The sequence below is a fragment of the Etheostoma spectabile genome, chromosome 12 (assembly GCF_008692095.1).
Source record: "Etheostoma spectabile isolate EspeVRDwgs_2016 chromosome 12, UIUC_Espe_1.0, whole genome shotgun sequence".
NCBI lineage: Eukaryota > Metazoa > Chordata > Actinopteri > Perciformes > Percidae > Etheostoma > Etheostoma spectabile.
Window position 1 is genome coordinate 22,048,479 of NC_045744.1, and position 17,953 is coordinate 22,066,431.

The window sequence follows — 17,953 nt, forward strand, 5'->3', positions numbered from 1 at the left end:
AAAGCTCTAAAGATGAGTGTGTTCGGAAGTGAGGAAGAACCTGATTTACAAGGAAGCAAAAAGAAACAGACTGTGGGGAAATGGTGTGTGTGTGTGTGTGTGTGTGTTGTGTGTGTGTGTGTGTGTGTGTGTGTGTGTGTGTGTGTGTGTGTGTGTGTGTGTGTGTGTGTGTGTGTGTGTGTGTGTGGTGTGTGGTGTGTGTGATGGCCACTAACAGCAGCAGCAGCAACCCAAGCAGTCTGTGGTGTGGTGACGTAGGAGATGAACAGTTTGGGACAGTTATTAAGTAATGATGTTTGAAACATTTCTACTTTTAAAATGCATTATTTTAAATTTGGCTATTTGGCTTTTACGCAACTGCATTTTCCATTTACATGATGGTTATTAAATGAAGTACTCCTGAGGCATCGGTATCGCCTTATACCATCGGTATTGTTATTCTTTAAACGATACAAAGCTCTGAAGATGAGTCTGTTCGGCAGTGAGGAAGAACCTGATTTACAAGGAAGCAAAAACAAACACATGTGGGGAAATGGTGTGTGTGTGTGTGTTTGTGTGTGTGTGTGTGTGTGTGTGTGTGTGTGTGTGTGTGTGTGTGTGTGTGTGTGTGTGTGTGTGTGTGTGTGTGTGTGGGGTGTGTGTGTGTGTGGTGTGTGGGGTGTGGGTGTGTGTGTGTGTGTGTGTGTGTGTGGGGAGATCTGCTTGTTCTCTGTAATCAGCCAATGACTGTATCACCAGCTGTAGACTGCTTCCTTAAGAGACACTGAGCGTGACCTGTGAAAAGAAGACCCAGACAGTTTAAACTATAAGGGGCAGCAGTGAAATTACCTCATTATATTTGTATTTTTTTTATTTATAAAGGCGGCTGTGGCTCAGTGGTAGAGCGGTCCTCTGTCAATTGGAAGGTTGGTGGTTCAATCCCTGGCCCTGCAGTCCCATGTCGAAGTGTCCTCGGGCAAGACACTGAACCCTGAGTTGCCCCCGGTGCTGCGCCATCGGAGTGTGAATGTGTGTGAGTGTTTATCTGATGAGCAGGTGGCACCTTGTACGGCAGCCTTGGCCACAGTGTATGAATGTGTGTGAATGGTAAATGGTTCCTGTACTATGTAAAAGCGCTTTGAGTAGTCGTTAAGATTAGAAAAGCGCTATGTAAAATACAGCACTTTTACATCTTACGCTATATAAAAATACAGCACACATTAATCAACATTTCTGTAAACATGCCAGTGTTAGCCAGTCGGCTAGTTTTCAACCGTAGTCCTTTGGCCCGATGATTTTAGACCATGGCAGCAAGAAGCAACAAAAAACATTAATACAAGTTAAAATATGCACAGAGTAATCAAAAAGACACCATACATACAGCTAGAGCAGAAACATAAGCTTTTTCTTTAGTGTGCCATGCGGAGCTGCAGAAAGCATCAGGACACTAGAAGAAATTACACATCAACAGTAGCTCCAGTTATTATAAGAAGCCAAGCAATCATCAGGACACGTTCATGCAACTCCAACACCAGTCAGCCATGCAAAGCAATAACAAGCAGTAATAAAAATATGAAAAAGACTGGATCACTCTCTCACTCTCTCATGAGGAAGGCGTTAATACAGCACAGACTAATAAGATGGTATAATAGTGAGCGGGCTATATTTGACACCGGGCATGACATCAAACATGTTAGCAGTTAACAGATCAACAGTGATAACAATATAAAATTACCTGGGGATTAAAAATGATCACAAATCTCATTCCTCAAGAGCCAGGCCTTGAGACTCTGTGGGAACTTTTGGTAGGAGGTGCAGTTTCTTATTTCTTATTCCACATATTGGAAGTTTTAATTGAAAAGCATGATTGACTGAAAGAGCTGGACCTGTAAGGAGTCACACAAGGCCTTTGCGAACGTATTGGTATATAATTTGTGCAGACAAAGATTTTTTTTTTTAATGACACTGAAATTGCAGTTTCAAATTACTCTACGTTTGCGATTTGGCTCGAGAGAGAATGAGGACAATAACATTATGGTGAATGAGAGATTTACCGACCATCTTGAGGTTTTGAGGCAGATCGTTCTAAAACTGTAAATCATATAGATCACGTGGGCACATTACATGAAAGAAGACAAGAATACCCACAGTCTGACATGTAAATTATGTATGACAAGTAAAAATTGTGGTCATAGGTCGCGTATGTCAGAGGTTGCAGTGTGCAAGTGTCTTCTGGAGCAACTAGGGGTTAAGTGTCTTGCTCAGGGACACATTGGTTGATGTTTTGCATCAACCAATGTGTTTGAGTGAGTGTATATATAAAATAACCGTAATGTTTTGTCAATGTTCACATGGTCTCGCTTTGCCAGACCCTCCTCCAAAGAGTCCTGAAGGAGGGTCTGGCTACTCCACATAGCATTCTGGGATGGGAGGAAAGCGTGCTCTGGTTTAATGGTATTTCTTTAAACCAGAAATATGTCTTCCATCATCTCTCCAACCATAACTTCTCCTTAAGGCGACATTGCAACCGTGTTGGGTTGACATTGCACCACCTGCTACGCATACACAACTGGGATGTGATGCAAAGAGACTTGATGAAATCTAGAAGTTAGTCAACAGCTTCCTGTGTCCACACAGGCAACTGAAGCTATGAAGCTGTTGTCCTACACCCTGAATCTGACGTTGGATGGACCTTTATATAACAGCAGGCATGTTGACTTGTCATACACAAGGTTTTAATAAGCTTATTAATTGCTGCATTTCATTGCAATCGTTAGTGAAGCAGATCCGTCATTATTGTTACTTATCTGCTATGACGAGCCAAATTTCCTACTGTGAAAAAAAGTCAATGCAGCTCATTAACTTATTTACTTATTTTGCTACTTAACTTATTTGGGACGTTGGGTTGGGACCAGAGGGTTGCTGGTTCAAATCCCCATACAGACCAAAGTGCGGAGTGTAAACTGGTAGCTGGAGAGATGCCAGTTCACCTCCTGGGCCCTGCCAAGGTGCTCTTGAGCAAGGTACGACCCCCCCCCCCCCCCCCCCCCCCCCCCCCCCCCCCCCACCAATAAGCTCAGGGCAGTTGCAGCCCACTCTCTCTGACATCTCTCCATTAGTGCATGTTAAGGACCTGAGCGTTGTGTGTATTTCACGCCTGTGTTATTTGTAAACTGTAATTTTTCCCTCTGAAGATCAATAAAGACTGTAAATTATAATTATTATTCTAAAATGAATCATTATAAATAAAATTAAAAGGTGTTGCTTTTATTGAGCCACTGTTCCATTTTCTTCTCAATATGTGTATTCTTATCATCATCATCATCATCATCATCATCAACAACAACAACAAAGGATGAGTATCTCATGAGGTTATAAAAAATACATTTGGATAGTTTGATCATGACTACTTAACAAACACATACAACACAACAAAGCACATGTTTATTTCCATGGCTACTAGGTCATTAATTACATAAACTAATAATCAACACTTGCCATATGTTACTCAGCAGCTTTGCCATGAAGTAGTGTGGCAACTTTTCAGATGGACAGGGCTTGGTGTAGGATCCATCCAGCCATTCTCTAGAGAGCGCACACACGCACGAACACACGCACGCGCACGCGCACACACGCACGCGCACGCGCGCACACACACACACACACACACACACACACACACACACACACAGCTGGCACACAGCCATAGGTTACAGTTACATGAGTCCTGGTACTCCTATGGATAAAGTTGGTAGAGAAAGCCAGCCAATCCAGAAAGAGTGCATGTTTTATGTGCTCTGTCAGCAGGGGGTGCCAGAGAGCTGCTGGACAAAGCGAGATAGGCGAGTGGGGAGGCCTGTTACAATGCACAACTGTCACCACATAGAAACCCAGAAAACACACTCACACATGTGACACCCCAACAAATAATTCCTCACAAATTAAATGAACTACAATGGGTATTTCTCAATTCAGTTGTTGGAGCAACAGCTATTCGAGTGCATGCAAGACATGAGAAACAGTGTGAAAACACAATTCTGTCATTAAACAACCTGTTACGAAAGAGGATAAGAACCGCATGTGTAAGAAAAGAAGAAAAAAAGGTGAGTTCTGAGTTTAAAGTTAGAATACTGAGTCAGGATTCTGATTTTAAACTTTGAGTTAAACCGTCTTGTTGTCCTCGGGGTCAAATTTGACCCATTTTCAAAAAGTTTCTATATCAGAAATTTGGGTTTCTTTCAAACAAATTGTCAAAAAAGATAACTTGGATGGTTCCATACAGCGCTCTTCAAAAGTAAAATAAATGACCAGTTTACTACTTTCATTGAATTTGGGTGTCAAATATAATTTTATAGCTTTTGAAAAAAATAATTGCTAACAGAACGTTGAACAATTGTCCAAAAAAGCGAAGAAAAAAACAAAAAAACAATCAGAAAAAATGGTTTACATTTGTTTTAACACGTGTCAAAAAGTCAAAAAGTGACAACAAAAACATCGGGATAAGCAACAACAACAAAATGTGTTAAAAATGTGACCAAAACATTGAAATTTGAAATTTTGACCCAGAAAAACAAAACGTTGCACGTTCGATGTGAAGACAACACAAGGGTTAAAGTCTGAATCCTAAATGTTTTCTCTGAATTCTGACTTTAAAACTTGCAGCTCAAATATATTTTTCACATCGGCCTTAATTACCTTCTGTAGTGGTGTTTCTGAATGTGTATCTACGATAGGGCTGGGCAAGATAGAGAAAACATCAAATATCACGATATTCTTGACCAAATACCTAGGTGTCGATATTGCCACAATATTGCATGGTTGATTATTGGTGCTTTCACCAAATGTTATCTACACAATGAGATTTTTGATCAATAATCTCCAGAAATGATTTAATGACTTAGTGGGTAAAACAGCTATCTGGTAAATTCAAAAAATGACATAACTTTACTGTAATGTACAGCCTGTAAAACCAGGAAAAAACAACACTTACTATATTATGACATCCAAAATCTAAGATGATATCTAGTCTTATATTGCAATATCAATATAACATCAATATATGGCCCATCCCTAATCTGCAAACACAAAAATCCATTGGAACCATATAACAGCTGGTTGTTAATACAGAGACTGTGGCTACTAGGCGGGAATATCTTTCAAACCTCTTGTTGCATCAACATCTTGTACCGTGCTTCCCTTCGTTGCTGCTTTTTCTGGAAAGGAAACTCCAGAGCAGGAAGCAGGAGAGGCTGATGCATTTCCTGTCAAAGCCTTGCGAAGATAAAAACATCAATCAGTATGGACTTTTTATTTGATAAAAGTCTGCAGGAGCCTCACCTGAAGTTCAGACAGGAGAGACCATTCTGCTCAACCACCCAGGCCCAGACACTTTTTCCAGCTAAATTCCCCTCTCCACAAGACCTTTCTCCATTTCTCTGTGGAAAAGTCGCTCTACCCTTTGCCCTGCAAATAGTGCACCCCACCCTCATCCATCACTGAGCAGATAGGGAGATGGTGAGCGCACAAGGTGATTGGTGTGTGCTGCTTTAAGGGCTCGTAACACTGCTAACAGGTTGCGTACCTGCAAACAACTGCAGGAATGTGTGTACTCTGTCCTCTTTAGTTCCTGTGTTACATCACAGTAACATTTACAGGATCCTTGTGAATCTCTGTTTGTAAATCATAAATCGGGAGACTCAGGTGCAAATATAAAGGCCGTGTTGGACCCTCATCCTATTTCAGTCTTTTCTGAAATTTTATAAACTGGTAAATTATTTGATTAATGGAGAAAATCATTGCCAGAATAATTGTGTAAAAAAAAAAAGGCTCTTAATGCTTCTCCAAAGAAGTGAAGACACATGGACCCCAATAAAATGCATAATAAACCCCCGAAAGTAATTTCCTTAATGCGTGGGTAGTACGCTCATTGTCAATGTATGATAAAGTTTGCATTCTATTAAAAAGAAAACACATCTTATATTTCCCAAAACCAAACTAAGATGTGCGACAGCTCTTTCTGTATCTCCAAGGCCTTCTTTTCAGAAATTAGTTTTGGCACAAATGGATATCTCATCTTAAATGATGTGAATTTTTCAGCATGTTGGGAAGGTTTGTATAAACAAAACAAGATTGTTCTTTCTCTCTTTTTTTCTTTCCTTTTAGCTAGTGGATCATTACACACCACCTCACCCCCCCTAACCACAACAGAAATGGTCCAATTGTCATTCTCTACCTTTGTCTCTCTCCCCATCCCTCAATACCCTCATAATCTAATGCCTGTATCCAAAATCCTCATCATGTACACACCATCCATATGGTTCGTTCCGTTGAAATAGAAGGTGCCCTACCCTGCCTAAAGGATATTTACACCAAACCCTGCAAGAAAAAGGCTGTAAAGAATGTCTCCCAAGGAGACATTACATTTCCTTCGGGCAAATTGAACATATAGGATACAGGATTGCTAAACTAATGGTATTTGTGATCCCCCCCCCCCAAGTCAACCTGTACAAGGAGCCAGTAGGAGTTTTTAACATTTACTTGAAAAGTGTATATCTACCCCCCACAAACACCCACACACAAACATCATGCAAATGGGGGGTGGCGGTAGCTCAGTCCATAGAGAGTTGGGTTGGAGGGTCACTGGTTCAAGTCCCCGTGTGGACCAAAAAGTAGGGAGTGTGGATTGGTGGCTGGAGAGATGCCACTTCACCTCCTGGACTGCACTGCCAGGTGCTGTTGAGCAAGGCACCGTACCCCCCCAACCGCTCAGGGCGCTGGTCCAGCTGGCAGCTGGCTCACTCTGACATCTCTCCATTAGTGATCCATGTATAGATCCTGTTCATGTGTGTAGTTCAGGACTGTGTGTGATTACTAACAAAGTGTGGACACAGAATGTGAATTGTAATTTCCCCACTGGGGATCAATAAACAAATTAAAATCAAATAGCAGTGCAGTCAATCAGGAGATTAAATCACCTCTCACGCCCAAAAATACTACTCCTCTGGTCTAATGGCTCTGCTCAATCCCTTAACCACACACACACACAATACACACCCTGGGGGCTGGGTTGTCTGTGAGCTGACCAAATGTGAGATAGATAACCAAATGGTCGGTGCTCTGCTGGAGGGCGTGCGTGTGGAAAGTTTTGCAGCTGGTTGGGAATGTTGTGATAGTGCAAACTCATGGTAATGAAACATGTTGCTTTAAAAGGCCTGAGGGCTTAGTTTTAGTATTTAAAATTGGGGGAAAGGGGGTGACACATTACCAAAAAACTCCATTCCAGGCCTTCTTTTGAATTTGTCTGCATCAAATCATGGTGTAAATGTCTTTATTTTGTATTTATGTACAGCGTTTTGTATATTCAAAACACTGGGATGAGTTTTTTGGGGAATCATGTTCATCTCAACATAAAATCTTTTAGAAACTTGAGACTTTGTAAAGTCAGAACCAGCTAAATTTAAATCTACATACATGTATCTTTATTTTTCTTCTTTACAGCTAACACTAGCAGTAGCCAGCTTGCCTGGTTGCCAGAACATTTTTAGGCCACTAAATGTTCCAATTTACTTTGTCGAAGTGAAAACCCACAGTGACAGGGTCACATTCTTGGAAGAAAACACTGAGAACACCCAAAAAACAAGTCCAGGTCTGTGTTAATGTACACAGGGCCACGGTTAGCAACGTTAAGCCTCTGTCCTATTAACCCTAACCCACGTGTTACCATGCCCCTAAAGTAAAATAAATGTCACCATAATTGACTAAATGAAAAACATTAGGAAGGCTTGAAAGTTGCAATTGAGACCATTAACCCATTATGAAGATATTTATTAAGATAATAAATCAAGTGAGAAGTAGGGTCATCGCTTGACGTCAGCTCTTGTGAACCAGTGGACCAGATAATCAGGGACGGGCCTGCTGCACATCACCTTTCAAACATCAACTGAAGCAAAATCATTTCCTGCCAGCCAGCATTAGCCAACTTTAAAGAAAGGAAATCAAAGAAAATGGCTGTGGGTGACTTCTCCATGGGAAGAATATCCAGAGATAGTTGATTGGGTGAATTAGCGTGAACGGCAGATTATGGCCGTGAGAAGCCTTTCTCACGGAAGAGGTTTTGACATGTCACAGTGGAGGTGTAAATCATAAAATGAATCAGGCCTATGGCTAGATTTTCATTTTGCTGCTCCTGTTTCAAGGTCCTGTTATTGTGCGTGGACCTTTGAGTATTGAGTATTACTCAAAGTATGTACAGTTGAATGGCCTACTGGCTTCCTGTTTTGTTTGTCTGACACGGAACTGCTGTCTTTTGTTCGTCTTTTTTTTAAACTTTTTTTTTTAAGATTAACCTGTTTCGTGAGGCATTTTAGGATTTATTTTATAGGACAGCTTAAGTCATGATAGGGGGGGGGGGGGGGGGGGGGGGGGGGCAGCAAAGGGCCACAGGTCAAAACCGAACCCACAGCCGCTGTGTCAAGGAGTAAACACCCATGGGCGCGAGCTCTACCAGGTGAGCTACCCAGGCGCCCCAGTCTTCAGTTTTTTAATTTTGAAGAAATGTCCCATGAATTTAAAATCCCTGACAAGTTGCCATAGCCTACTAGTCAGAAACACTTTTGTCATGCACTTCTGACTATGGCCATATATCATTGTCTTTTAATGTAAAACACTTTAAGTGTGTATCCTACTTAAAGATGCTTTATAAATACAATTGGCGTTGTGACATCTGTAGCCTATTATGTGGCCAATGCCAGGGGATCTACCATCTTGCCACGTTCCAGAGGAGCGGAGAGGGCGGCCCAAAGATAAAACTACACACGGTTGAATGTGAATGCGTGACGCCTCTCAAAGTCAATTGGTCTGACAAGTCCCATGCCCCGCCTACCTTTTTGTAGCAAGTCATGTCATTGGTTTGGAGAGCTGTCAGTTTAAATGTTGAACGGAGGGGTTCTAGGTTTTGTCAGTCGCGAGAAGACTTTTGATTTCTTTTCACTGCTAGAAGTACATCCTCCCGGCCGCTCTTCTTCTACGCTCAGAAGTCTACCAGCGCTGCTGTCAGAGAGTCGCCATGGCTTCAAAGAAAAACGCTAAAGTGCACGTAAAACCCAAAGGTGCGTTGCTGCTTTTCTTTCTGTCCCATTCTACCATGGGCTGCAGTGGTGGGATGTTGCGTTGCAGCCTTCAGCTTTCACTGGCAGGCCTTTCAAAGTTAATCGGGTGACGAGCTGGTATTTCATTCAGGGCCCTAGTCCTGGCTAGCTAGCTTCAATGTTGTCGACGTGTTAGCTGCTCCGTGCAAATGAGTTGGTTTCACTGCACTAAAGCAAGGGTTTGGAGCATGTAAACACTGTTTTTCCAAGCACAGTCTTCTTCACGGCAACATTGTAACGTTACTATTTGTCTGGGCTTCCGACGTCGCTACACTTTAACATTATAGCAACTAACGTACGACTCTGCCTCCGTTTGGCAAATCTAAATATATCCGTCTCAACAGCTCGCGATGTTACGGCTCATTGCTTGCAACACCACGTAATATTTTAAACGGCATTGTTGCATTAAAATATGGCCGTTTAGGTATACGCCAGCTGTCTGTCCATTGTCCAGGCTGGTTGGCCACGGCGACTCAAACCCATTAGATAACAGTGGAGCACCGACTCGCACGGGAGAGATAACGTCAGCGTCTCTCTAGTGCGGGTTTGGAGCTTTTTTCCCCCCAGAGTCCGGCCTGAAGGCCCCTCAACTTAGCCAGAAATATGGGCCTGTTCGGGGCCAACTTCTTTGGTTAGAGACGACGAGTTGGACCAGCATTGCGAGTATGCATGCACCCCGGAGCTCATAGCAACCCCGCCCCCAACTTAATCGAGTCACTCTTCCAAATGCTCACGTGTCAATATAAGAAGCCAGGGGTGGGGTTATACGTGGCTTTTGGGGGTCTCTGTGAGTACCCGGATCCCATAGAGAATTCAAATCCATAGCTCTGTTGTGGTCTCGGCTCTTGAAGAGAGCGTCGCGCGGCTCTGTTCAAATATCGTGTAATGCCACTTGGATGTCTAATTGCATGGCACGTAGCCAACGTCCCACACGTTACTCTTAAATAAATAAACCAAACTCCGCATGTGGGCGGTTTCTTCCCAAAATAGTCTACCGCTTACAGTCGACAAGGATTAGTTTAGTAAAAAACAACTACCATTTAGGTAAAGGCCCTATACGCCGACATTACCTATACATTCTCACCAGGCAGTGGTAACGTTAACCTTCAGCCTCGCGCTGACATGAGCATATGTTGTGTGTTGATACACACTATAGTATGCGAGTGTGGCAACACTTTGCGAAGCCTACACTTTGGCCTCTTTCGACTGCACAGGAAGTCTCTCAAGTCCCCCTATAGTGCATTTGAAGAGGATGCTATCCTGATTACACAAAAAGTCGATATGGGACGGGGGAGTTACCACAGAAATCTAAACCTTAAAATATTTATATATATATAAGCTTTTTTATAAACTGTTGCCTGTATTTGTTGCTACTATGATGCTGCTCTACACGCCGATTTGCGGATGAGTAAGACCTAAAAAAATGGACAGAAAAATGTAAACGCTGCATCAAAATATGCCCTGACTGATTGTAGCTTGGTCTGCAGAGTTCATAATGTCTTATGTTGTAGCAGGTCAAAGTGCACTGCTGTGGTTTAAAAAAAAGTCCAGGGAACAAAATGTTCAGTTTTTTTCCCCCGATGTCTTTTTTCTTCACCCCGCCCACCACAGCCCCTATGCATGCTGTATGTTTAAACAGTCTGTGGTGGTGATTACCATGAAACCAGCAGCACGTTCAAAGGTTTTGATGTATGAAGGGAGCCTGGTCTTAGAACGAACACACACTCATTTTGTAGACTGACTCACAGAGACCCCCAAAAGCCACGTATAACCCCACCCCTGGCTTCTTATATTGACACGTGAGCAATTTTTTTTTTATTGATCATTTGATGCTATAAAACCAGGTCAAAAGTCATGATTAACAGCTGTAATTGACTCAAGATTGGTCAAGTTGGTGTATGGGCAGTAGATGAGATGTATTAAAGTAAACTTAGATGTGTTTTATTAAAAAGCCCACATTTCATTCAATTGATGAAGGACATCTATTATTCTTTTCAAAAGGAAAAATGCCACTGCAGAGTTTTTTTTTTTTTTTTTTATAAACACAAGGATACATAATGACAGGTAGTTGCATACTGTATCAGTGACAGTTGACAAGTGGATCGATTAGGGGTGGGAAAAATAATCGATTCTATATGCATCCCGATTCTCTCCAGAACAATTCAATGCTTGTTTATTTTTTATTTTTTTTATTTAATAAATGTGTTTTTTTTATTATAATTATAAAAGTCACTGTCTCCAGACATGTACAAATCAGAAACAGGTGTGACTGAAAGATGACGGGATATGGACAACAGCTTAGTTTAGGCAAGAGTGCAGGAAAAAAACACACACACACACACACACACACACACGGCCAAAAAGGAAAAAGTTTAGTATAAATACAAATGATCTAATAAGACGTACATAAAATAATTAGGCAAAACGCATAAAGGCTGTTGATCTACTTCATCACGTTACATGTGACCACCTCATGTTTCGTGTTGTAAGAAGCCGATTCTCCACCTTTTAAACACGACTGAGCCTCTGACACGGAAGATCACTGTGAGAGAAGGTGACCTTCACAAGGCTTATGCCTGGAATGACTAGAGAATAAAAACCTCAGTAGACAAAACATTTCATTAGAACTTGTTTAACAAATACTGTATATGTCAAAATCTAACAAACTCAGATTTATTTGTATTTTTATGAATCATGCGCGTGAAATTACATAAAAAAATTGTTGCATCATTAAACTGTTTAGAATTGAATCATTGGCCTCTGAATGGGAATCGACTCGTGAGGTGCCCAGAGACCCCCCAGTATCCACGTAGGTAATAAGAACAGTTTCTTATTACAGAGTGCGGCTTTAAAAGATGCAGACTGGGTTGTGGGACACATTGGGCTGAGAGGATGTTTATCCCTTGTGTTGTCCTCTGGTCAAATTGCCCCGTTTCAAAGTGTTTAATACCAGAAATATGGATTTCTTTTAACCAAATTGCCCAAAAATAACATGGATAATTCCATAAAACATTACTTTCATTGAATATTTTTGGGTGTTTTATTCAATCTTATAGCATTTGAATTATTTTGTTTATGGTTTCCAAACAGTATCCAGACTAAACTTTGACATCTACCCATCTGAGATCCACTCAACATCCTCTGATCTTAACTATTAGTCAAAATCATTCATAATTTCTGCCTTTTTAACAAAAAAACTATGTATAATTTGATATGAATGAGGTTTGTTGACCATAAATTCCAAGAATAAATGTAAAACCTAATTATTAAACCAGCTCAGGTCTTAAAAAAGCTCAAAAAGCTGGAAAAAAAAAAGTGACACATAAATCAAAAAAAGCAACAAAAACATTGGAAAAGCCCAAAAACAACGTTCATTTTCAATTTTGACCTGGAAGGACAAGTTCATGGTTAACGGGAAGACAACACAAGGGTTAACAGGAGCAGAGAAATGTGGATGCTTTGGTCCATCGCTGGTCAGGAACTTGTCTTCCTTGAGGCCGTGACACACCATCCCGATAATCGGCCGTTGGTCAGTCAGGCGCCGTGGTGACTCGAGTCTGTTCGGTGTGTTCCGTGCCGTGGTCCGGAGGAGCCGTCGGCCTTCATTTTGGTCGACCTGACATGCTCAGTTGGAAGGCGGGCACTGCCAACAGTCGGACTCAAATGACCAATCTGATTGGTGGAGGGCAAACCCGTAAATGAGGAGCGGGGTGAGTGTGGTGGCTAGAGTCTCTCAAAATCTGATAAGTCTTTTAAAATGACCTTTGTCGATCTGAAATGAAGACGGATTCAGCAGCTGCACGGCCTACTTATAGCTTAAAATGTTTCAAGAACACGCTTCGGTGAGTAAAATATAAGTTTGTATTCTGAACAAGCTGCCATGACAGTGTGGCTTTGATTTTTCCGGAGAAACCAGACCCGCGTGAAGCGTTCGTCCAATCAACTGCCGGTTTTCATTTTTGGGTGACAATACAGATTAGCGCCGCCTGCTGTTATGGAGACGTATTACGTCTCGTCCCCTTGGTGTGTTCCGAGATCCTTTTTTGACCAACTCGGGGAGACTGATCAGTCCAACTGCCTTTCTGCCGACGGTCAGCCGTCTGGTCGGTGTGTCAGGGGCTTAACGAAGTTTCAGCAGGTGATTCCTTGCTGTAGGTAAAAATCAAGGTGAGGAGTTCTGGAGCAAAAGTGGGTTAACTCTTGAGGTTCTCAAAAAAATGTCAGTCAAGGACCCCTCAAAAAGAATATACCAGGGAGGGGGACCCCCCCTCATCTTTGTCCCTTGGAATAATTTGACATGACCAATTTTTTTAAATTTTATTTTTTTAACTTAGTTGCGTGATAGACCACAAGGGAAATGTATTAGAAATTATGAATATGTTTAAGATTTTGCAGATTCTATGAGTTATAGATTTGACTAGCCCACAACTGAAAGAGAGCAGCCTGTTAACTTTGACTGTATTTAGTTGAGTTACATCATATGATCAAACGTTGTAAAGTGTCATATCAAATATTGACTTTGGCTCTCAGTCAAGCGTTATAGGAGAGTGCAAACAGGTATGCCGTATGTTCTGAACATCCCACGACACATTTTAGAGGCATTCAGTCTGAAATATCTCCAGTTGTGCTGATCTTATTGTTGGTTAAATCAGTGTTCTGTGAGAATACAGAAGGCCGGGGGTAGATTTTTGTCATGAATCAGTCAATTTATATTGATATATTTGTACGTTGCTTTCTTATATCTCATAGTTCACCCATTTGTCTTTTTGTTGTCGTGCGCTCTTTTTTTAAATATTTCTACGTTGTGCATCATTTCAATCCCTCAGGCCTCCTCCCCTCTCCAAAGGGCTGGGAGTTGCTGACGTATGGAGCTGAAAGGGTAAACGCCTCTGTTCCTCTGGAGCTGATGTGTGATGCAGTGTTGTGTTTTTGCATGTGCAGAGTGTGTTCTTAACTAAATCCTTTTTTAGATGGAAATATCGCCATGTTTTGGCTTGGTGCTGCATCATGCGCTCTGCTCGTGAACTAAACCTTAAAACCTTAAATTTCAACATGGACAACAATGCCACAATAAGAGCCATGAGATGGCAGAAGGGTACTTCGTTAAATTTGAGAAACTCAAACTGTTGTTGCAAAGTACAACTGAATGTGCTATTATTTTAAAGAGCCAATATAAATGCACCATGGAGTCTCGTTGGAGCCCACATGCTTTACCTTCGTGGTTTGCTTACATAACTCATGGGGAAGGCAAAAGGTTTCCACCCTGGTGATTTCAGGGAAGCAGGAGGACTTTTCAGTTCTGTTGTTATCTCTGACTCTGGCAGTGGTATCCTGCAAAGTGCAGCTGCAGGCTACTGGTAAGCTCACAATAACCTGTGTCTTTAGCTGCATGCTATCAGCCGGTAAATCAATTTTACTCAAAATAGTGACTCCCCTATTTAGCATTTAACAGTGGGTTGCAAGATATACATCCAGTGTACGTGGTGATGGGATTGAGATTACTTTTTAAATAAAAGTAAACCTGGTGGCAATAATTTCTTCAGGTCATCTCGACAAAAGTATGGCGTTTCCTTAGTGTGTCATTCAGCGTTGTAGCAGAATATGTTGGATGTGTCCAAGTCTATTTTCTTTGCTTTAGTGAAATCCTTAAAGAAAACCCACTCAGTCCTTATTTAGGCTACAATACCTGCCAGCATATCAGAAACCAGTGTTTTCTGTTGCTATGTTACAGTATAATCTTATATCAGAAATGGCACATAATTGCAAGTATAGTCTATAAAAAATGTTGTTGGAAAAGGGTTTGAATTTCAGCTTATAAAAAGCTGAAGCTACTGTGCTCTGTTTGTCCAGCATGTTTGTTTCATAAGCTTGCCACTAGCTCAACAAACTGCTCTAGCTAATACAAGTGACTTTCTGGGGATTTGTCACAACAAAGCCAGGCACAGGATTTGTTTCCTGCCTGTTTTGTTGTGCCTAGATCAAGCCTCCATCATTGGAATGTACTGTGCACCGTTACAGATCCTGGCGCCATGATGCTGAATCAGTGAAGTGCAGCACTAATGGGTGAATGTAGTTGGCTGCTTGGTTGAGGATTTTGCTGAGCTGTTCCTCACAATCAGAAATGTACCTGCATGGCGTCAGGAGACTCTTAACATATTGATCACATCAACAGGGCCCTTTTTAAAGTGTGTGTTGAAGACATTTCTCAAATAGAGTACTTCTCCTGGTCCTCAGTTCTCCAAAGAAGCTGTTTTCAAAGTTTGTTACGGTTTAGAGGTAGACATTAAAAGACCAGTGTGCAAGATTTAGGAGGCTGTATTGGCAGAAACAGAATTTAATATTTATAATTGGGATGCTAATTTAGAGTTATTTTCTGACCGATGGCTGACCTTTGTCAACTGATCCTTAACTGCAACGGAGGGTAAACGGTTAATCTTTAACAGCCGTAATTTATTATGTTTTCATTAATGTATATTCTCCTGAAACTAAAATTGTGTCCACGTTAGCGTAGAACGAGGTCTTCATGTCTACATAGGGAGCAGGGCCCCTTCCACAGAGCCCGCCATGTTGCTACAGTAGCTTTTTTTAAGTTTTGACGTTACCTGAAGGCCACCATAGGTTTTTCTATACACTTGGAATAGGAAGGGTAAGGGGGGGGTTGCAGTTTGTTGCAATGTGCAACCTCACCCCTAGATGCACTAAATTCTTCACACTGCTCATTTAAGTCCCCTGTCAAAGCTTGCTGAATGTGAGTGAGGCGTCACCCAAGGCATACTGTGTCTGTGTACACATATGAAAATGCACGGTCATCAAAAGCCAGAGAGAAGAGGCAGTACACAGCAGCCCTTACATAAGACAACAACAAGCTACTCAGTCTGAACAATGTGTACCGATCTTCACAGAGAATAGACTGAGCAGAGATTATTTTCGTGTGCGTGTGCGTGTGCGTGTGCGTGTGCGTGTGCGTGCGCGTGCGCGTGCGTGTGCGTGTGCGTGTGTGTGTGTGTGTGTGTGTGTGTGTTGTGTGTGGTCAGTATGTTAGTATGTTGCATGGTTTTATGTTGCTGCACAACAGTTTGGTTTTTGTGTGCGTGCCATTTTCTTTGCGTTGTCTTGTGTGTGATATGTCCATGTTAGATTGTGCCAGTATAGATTTGTAACAGTACTCCGTAGGGTTGCCACTGACTATTGTTTTTATTGTCCATTGCTTTCTCGATTAGTTGTTTGGTCTATAAAATGTCCAAGATGATGTCCTCAAATTGTTTTCTCTACAATTTAAGGAGATTCAGATTACTGTCATAGAGGAGCGAAGGAACTAGATTATCACATTTAAGAAGCTGGAATCAAAGTATCTTCATAAATGACTCAAACCGATTTAATTAATCTTTGCAGCTCTAGTACTCTCAGGAACACAATGGGAGTTATACTTTAGTTATGTGTTTAATGTATTTTATTAAAGCAGTAGGCTTGTTTTGCATCTTTGAAAACAAGCCATATGACATGATATTCACTTTGGTTATATTTGGTTTTTGGTTTTCATCAGTTGTTTGCTGTGGGGTTGACTATAAATGGGTTGGGAGGAGAAGAACAAGACCTTAGCTTAACCCTATTATATTCTCTGTTGAGTGGTATTCAGATAACAATTACCAAAATGTGTAAACCTGAATTTCTTGCTAGGTCACCATACAGGTACTATCTTAAGGTAACTATATCGCTCACGTTTTTATTCACCTGTTTTGTGCTTAGAAAAGCTGACAGACAAGAGTTGATAAAACTTCCTCAATTGCACAATTGTGTTGGCTTTAGTTAATTTGCTAAATGGAATATGGAGACATCTTTGCAGAATAAACTCTGATGTAAAAACATTAAAATCAGAGGACTGATCAGTAGAGGTGTGACAAGTTCTCGTCCCATAAGATCTCTCGAGATTAAAGCGTTACAATATGTCTCGTCAAGGTTACCAGTTTTCTTGCGATATCGGTAGCCTACACAAGTGCAGAATTACGTCAGTTCTACTCAGGACCAACTCACATTCAATCACTCGGTACTAGGGTTGGGTACCTTTCGCATCTGAACCAATACTAGTCCCGATACCGGTACTTTTTTTTGGTTCTTTCCCTGATATATTACAAAAATATATTGGTGAAAATAATTCCAAACCTATTTACTTAGAACATTATTTATTTTAAATATTTTACCCTGACAGAAATTAAATAAAAATAAAAGCCCTCCCTCTTTCCTCCCAAATCTGTCCCTACAACCTATTAAATGTAATAATTACAAATTTCTTACTCACTGTAACTTTTATTCTTGTATTTGTATGTTATATGTAGCCTGTTTTTATTTTCATAATGACCATTTTAAATTGCTCTTTAATGTTTTATGTAAAGCACAAGGAACTGCTTTGTTGCTGAAAGGTGCTGTAGACGTGGGTTTGGGAGGAACGAGGGCCGCTACAGTTACTAGGTCTGAAGAGATTAGTTATACAGGAGAGAAGCCATTTGAGTTTGTGGCAAAACCTTTTGAAAGTATTTTGTCCGGTCATCATCAAAGTTTAAAATGGTGTTAAAATCTTGTCTCGTTCTCATGAACCCAATCTCGTGTCTCCTCGCATGAGCTGAGTTTCTCATCACACCCCTACTAATCAGCTGTTTCCCGCTGGCCGAGTTGTCTCGGATTTTCCATAACGTGTCTTTATGTCTGTACATCATATAACATGGCCAATACTTGACATGAAAGAACAATTAAAACATGCTCAATTTGAATTAAATTCTTGAAGACCTCTTTGTTTTTCTCTTGTAGATCAGGCCAGGGCGTTTTGTCCAGTT